This window comes from Biomphalaria glabrata, chromosome 17 (genome assembly GCF_947242115.1).
Source record: "Biomphalaria glabrata chromosome 17, xgBioGlab47.1, whole genome shotgun sequence".
In the NCBI taxonomy this organism is placed as follows: Eukaryota; Metazoa; Mollusca; class Gastropoda; family Planorbidae; genus Biomphalaria; species Biomphalaria glabrata.
Window position 1 is genome coordinate 14,286,067 of NC_074727.1, and position 6,963 is coordinate 14,293,029.

Below are 6,963 nucleotides of genomic sequence, written 5' to 3' on the forward strand. Positions count from 1 at the left end.
GGTCCAGCAGACCAAAGGATAGGTGAAAGTGAATGTGAAATTAGATGTGAACCTGGCATAACTGATGTCTTATAATGAATATCTAATTGATCTCATTGTTTTGTAAAGGGTCAATCTCTTATTCAAATCATCAAGAAAAAAAAAACATTTCGTAAAAAAAAAATAGTTAAGTGTATTATCTCTATATGCCAGCAATGCAGTTCACGCGATAATATGAAAAACTACATATTAATTGTTATTTAAATTATGTACAACTTATATGCATACTAATTAGATTTTTTCTCTTTAAAAAAAAAGAAAACTTTTTTGTGTAAATGTAGTAGTTACTAGGTCAGAACTTACATAACTTAGCAATACAAATGTAATAAAAAAACATTTTGACAAAAAAAATCTAAAACCATTTGCATAAATATGTTAAAAATGTGGTTAATTGTAATCCCCCCCCCTTCTAAAGAGCTTCTCGTGTTTGTTACTAATAATAGTGAATAGTTGTAAAAGTGGTGTATTTTTATGAAAAAAAAAACTGCTTGCATAAGTGATTTCAAAAATTAGATTTTTTGCTTTTAGAAAAGAAAAAAGGAGCCGTTGCATCAGAACTTGGAATGGTCTAAAATATTATGGTGTCAGATATTTACTACCTTTTCTAGTTAACGAGATCTAAACGGGACGGACTGACATACGGACAGACATTGCACACAAAACTAATAGCTTCTTTTCCCCTTTCGGGGCCGCTAAACAAGAATTTTTAAAAGTAGCTTTCTTGAGCAAAATATGTGCAAACAACGTCATATATTATAATGTACTACAATAGAGAATAAAGCTTGATGCTCAAAGACAGCCACTGAAGAAAAGAAGTCCACACATTGTGTTCTTGTTAACAAATGCTTAAAACTCTCTAGCCCTTTAGTCGGATTACTTCTCCTACTCACAGCTCAATGGAGTTGCAAGGCAAAGTGAGCGAGCGCGAAAGAAAGTAGGTCCCCACATGAAAGTAATGGAATGAAGCGAAAAAAAAAAGGCAGTAGAAATATAGCATAATCCTAAGAAATAATAAAAGTTTTTAAAAAGTATATTATTTAATATAATGGCAGATACAAGAGGGAGAGGCGGTAGATGCGATCGTTTCCCCCCCCCCTCACCTTTTCAATCAATATCTTCTACATTTGAAATAATGAGCATGTCGTTTAGTGTGAGTTGTGAAATAAGACCTTATATTCTTAAATGAAATTCACTGCAGTGTCTGTGAGGCCGAGCTACTGTATTTGCCAACAGGAACATATTGCATAGCCAGAGTGACAAACTTAGAAAGATCATTGCTTGGCTTTAGGGGTTATTTACAGTACACTCTTTTCTGTTTTTCATGTATGTACACTCATTACATATAGCATTTTTTCTTTTTTTTACCAGACTTTTTATGTGATCACCCTTTGGTAAACTCATTTTGAATAAAATGTAAATTGATTCATTATTAGAGCGTTCAGTTATATTGATAATACTTCTGAACTTGTTCCGAATCATTTCTTCCAAGATTTGGCAACGCTCATAACAGTTCCTCCAGTTTTCAGAGTGGATGTTCGCTGAACGTGGCCCATTCTATTTGCTCGGTGCCAAGGAAACTATCCGATGAAATCGCCTGTACCAGACATATCGGCTTCATCTATTGGACTGTTGGGACATCACACATCCTCTGGCGACAGTATCTTAACTTACGTTCTTTGGCAGTGGTCAGAAGGCCATCATGGGGCCCAATGGCCATTGTAGGCCTGTTTTAGATGAGCTTGATGTGAAACCTATAGAATCCCTCTGTAACATCTCATTTCCATCTTTGACTCTAGCCTTCTATGACGAGGGATATTGAAGCTCCCTAACTGAAAGTGGATTTAAGTTTTTACAAATCTCTCACTTCGTTTTACCTTGAATAGAAAGAGTCGACCACTTCGTCCAGATCTGATGAGACTATTGTCTAACATATGTAAATGTGTTTTTTTAAGAATTTTACATGTTGTGGTAATGTAATGTATATGAGCTAGTTCTTGATGAGAAGGCAGCTGCGTTTGAGTGATGTCAAATGTTTTTATTTTAATAAGTCTATTTAGTCGATGTCTTTGTGTTATTAATGTTTTACCATACCAACACGTGATAGCAAGGGTAATTAGACTACTGATGGTGACTGTACACAAAGTTGACTATTGTTATGCCTATTTTAATCTGACAAGGGTTGACACTATACGTTTTTTTTCCACTGAGATTTTCACGATACATTTTTAACACAGTAATCTCCCCTTGTCGTAGGCGAATATTTCTGGTTGACATTATTCAAGAAGTTAAATACAATAATATTGAAAAGTAAATTAGGTGATAATGGACAAATAAAGGTAACCTTAATTAAAAGACATAAGAAAAGAAAAGAAAACGATAGGGAGAAATTTGGAAATAAATAAATACACCATTCAATGAATTGAACGCTCTAATTGAATTATCTCCTTTACCAACTTGTTAATTAAAAGAAAAATATTTAAAGTTCCCCATACAGACCTTTTGATTTATGGGGAAGATGATGTAAAGGTCATTTGATTCTGTGGCCCAAGGTTAACGAGGATGTCATGTGGCCAGCACAACGACCAACCACCTTTACTTTTCCCCCCAACTAATAGATGCCCGTTAGTGCCGGGCGGACACAGCCTGTGAATACAAACATATTGCTACGAGCAAAGGGGCCGCTCAGAGATTCGATTTTACAGAATGAAATAGTGCACACGACTATTCATATACTTTGTAAAATACATAGCTTATTAATGTCAGGGATAGATAACGTTGTATCAGTACCAAGTTGTATCAGTACCAAGTTGTATCAGCACCAAATTTTATCAGTACCAAGTTGTATTAGTACCAAGTTGTATCAGTACCAAGTTGTATCAGCACCAAATTTTATCAGTACTAAGTTGTATCAGTACCAAGTTGTATCAGTACCAAGTTGTATCAGTACCAAGTTGTATTAGCACCAAATTTTATCAGTACCAAATTGTATCAGTACCAAGTTGAAGTTGTATCAGTACCTAATTGTATCAGTACCAAGTTGAAGTTGTATCAGTACCAAATTGTATCAGTACCAAGTTGAAGTTGTATCAGTACCAAGTTGTATCAGTACCAAGTTGAAGTTGTATCAGTACCAAGTTGTATCAGTACCAAGTTGTATCAGTACCAAGTTGTATCAGTACCAAGTTGTATCAGTACCAAATTGTATCAGTACCAAGTTGAAGTTGTATCAGTATCAAGTTGTATCAGTACCAAGTTGTATCAGTACCAAGTTGGATCAGTACCAAATTGTATCAGTACCAAGTTGAAGTTGTATCAGTACCAAGTTGTATCAGTACCAAGTTGTATCAGTACCAAGTTGGATCAGTACCAAGTTGGATCAGTACCAAGTTGTATCAGTACTAAGTTGTATCAGAGTAAAGTTGTGACAGTACAACTAAGAAACAGACTTATTACTTCAGTGAATTTGCAAGAATCTGATGTCAAGTTGATGCTGAATTGAGAATCAAATGCATTGTTTGAATTGATGACATTGAAGAAGTTTATTAGAGAGAAAAAGAACACAGAAGTTTCTTTAGTGTGTTTCAATCTTTTGATATATTATCTAGGTCAGAGACACCACCACAAATAAAAAAAAACTAACTATTGAACATTATCTTCTATACATGCGAATCTCCATTGAATGAAAGGATTTATATTTTATTTATATTTTTTAAACTTATCTATTTCAGAAATATCTACAAAGAAAAAAAAAAGGTCAGCCCTGACACTACTTTCAAAACAAATACCTTTTTTTTCTTTTTCTATTCCTCAACAAAATGGTGTGAAAAAATTGATGACGTCATTCAGACTCTGAAACATTCCCAGACCTATATCTCTTTTTTTTTTTTTTTACTTTCACACATACACAAACAAAAGACAATTTTGTGGCGTTGAAATTTTCCAGTTTTCCATTTAAAGTTCAACAACTCGGTGTGATCTCCCCAAGTAATAGCCCCTGGGCAATGAAAGAGGTTCTTCATTTAGAATCTAATCTTATTCGGTTAGTTAGCTGGTCCCCCCCCCTTTCTTTTATTTTTTTTTTCACTCTATTCAGCGCCCCCCTCCCCTCTCTCTTTCTTCCTCTCAGCTATCGCCCGTGCATGGATCTTTCTTAAAGTTCAGAAATTAAAAAAAAAAAGGGGGGGGGCAGGGATTACGTTTGAAGATTATTAGAGGGTAAAATTGCGTGTGTAGGGTAGAGAGTGGGATACAATGGGGGTGGGGGGTGGGGCAAAATGTTGCACAAGAGAATCTTAATCTCATCACTTTGAGGTAAGTGGAGAAAATTGCAGTTTACGCCGATGAGAATATTAACAAGTTTTTTTTATTTTTGTAAATAAATCTTTTTTTTTTTCCGCTTGTTTTGTTTTACGAGTTTCAGATGTTCCTTTAGAACTGAAGATGATTACATCCTAGCCCAGATCTCCAACATGAATTTATAGGCCCATAATACATTGCAAATAAAACCGATTTGTTCCTTGAAAAGCTAGGATACCCCACATATTTAGATTTTTGCTTTGAAGATCGCCGCCGAAAAAAAATTTATTCGATAAATAGTATTCAAGAAAATGTAAGTATAAATTGTGAGTTATAGTCCCAAATTTATTTAACTAGAAAAATATCAGATTGAGTAAAGGTTGGGAAAAGGCGACTAGGAACAGATTATCTGGGTTTAGAACTCATCTCAATCATGACTCTTATACTGACAAATTTTGTTTGAATTCTAACTTTTCCAATGCAAAGTCTTTCTTAAAATAATTATGATAAATTCATGTGAAATTACATAAACTCTGTCTGGAAAGGGGAGGGGGCGATAGAGTGAAAATGATTAATCCTCGCTCCTTTTTATAATTTCTGCTAAAGATTGCATTTGACATTAAAGAATAGGGGTGTGGCGACTCGATATAAGAATTTAATTTATAGTATATATAAATTATATTAGTGAAAGATTTTTTAAATTTTGTAATTTCTTAACTATAATACAAAAAGAAAAAGTATTGATTTGTCCGATGGGGGAAATGCGATTGCATGTATCGCCCTTCCACCTGGTTCAACCCTTTTTCATTTAAATTTACTAATGATACAATTTGAGATTAGAGTGTGGTACGACATATTTACAATGGGTCACATATCAATACGTAGTTTATATTATATAGATCAGCGATGCCCAAACTACGGCCCGCGGGCCAGATCCGGCCCGCGACGTGCTTCTATCCGGCCCGCCAAAGCGTTGGAACAAAATGTAAAAAAAAAATGTAAAAAAAAAATATTTTTTTTGAAATAAAAAATTAGAATGTTGAAAAAATATTTTCTTTCAGTTAGGATTCTCTCTCATTCTTTGATGAATTCCATCTTTATGTTTGGTATTTTAATATTCATAGTAAATATTTTTTTTATTGTAAGAACACAAGTGTTGTTTATTTAAATGGCGATAAAACTTGACAGCTATTTTTAATTCTTGTCTTGAGCTAGCCGTGTCCTTTACACCTTGTGTGTGCAACACAGAGCATCTTTGCAGTATCATTTTGGATCGTGTTCTTTTGATATCAAATCAATTGCCAAGTTACGACTAGAGATTGGGGGATTGACAAGAATATTTCACAAAAAAAGACAAGAAAATGAGTCGACGATAAGGGCCAGCTACAGAGTTGCTCAGATCTTAAGTAGAGCAATGAAGCCTTTTTCCGATGGCGAATGTGTAAAAAAGTGCTTGCTAGCAGTGATGGAAGAAATGTGTCCTGAAGTAGAAGCTGTCAGCCTTTCTGGCATGACAATTACAAGGCGAGTGGAAGATATGGGGGTAAATCTTCATTCACAATTAAAAGACAGAGCAGCGGAATTCGAAATGCTTTCTATTGCTGCTGACGAGTCCACTGACATAACTGATACTGCGCAACTCTTGGTATTTATTCGCGGTACAAACAGCAGTTTTAATATAACAGAAGAGTTAGGAGCTATGAGGAGCAAGCGTGGGAATACAACTGGAGAAGACCTGTTCAAAGAAGTGTCAGCCATCATAGAGGACCTTGCTCTTCCTTGGAATAAATTAGTTCGAGTGATTACTGATGGCGCTAGAAATATGGTTGGATGTCACAGCGGACTGACAGCAAGAGTTATTTAAAAAGTTGTTGAGTCAAATGGAACTGAACCCCTGCGCCTTCACTGCATCATTCACCAACAAAATCTCTGTGGAAAGGTTTTGAAACTGGACCATGTGATGATGATTGTGCTCAACACTGTAAATTTCATCAAATCAAAGGCGTTGAATCACAGAACTTTCAAAAGATTTTCTGACATAAATAGAGTTCGAATATGAAGACGTTTTATTTCACAGTGAAGTGCTGGGCTGGTTAAGCCGAGGAAAGGTGTTAAAACGTTTTTTTTTTAATTTGAGACACGAAATTGAACTATTTATGACCGATAAATCAAAACAAGTGCCACAACTGAACGACCCCTCATGGTTGTGGGATTTGGCTATTTTATGCGACATCACATCACATCTAAATGAACTCAACACCAAACTACAATGGAAAGACAAATTGATTTCATGAGGCTCTTGATGAATAATTTCAGTGAAAGATTTCTGGATTTTCAGAATTTAAAAAATGAAATCCGTCTTTTTGAAAATCCGTTTGCTGCCGATGTGTGAAGTGCTCCGACAGATCTGCAACTGGAACTGATTGACTTACAAAGCAAGACATCCCTGCTTGACAAATTTCAAGTGATGCAGACCATTGACTTCTACTCCATGTTACCTGCAGAAGCGTTTCCAAATCTTCGAAAACAAACGCTAAGGATGAACACAATGTTTTCAAGCACTTATTTGTGTGAACAAATTTATTCAATGATGAAACGGGTGAAAACCAAGTTACGTAATCGCCTCAC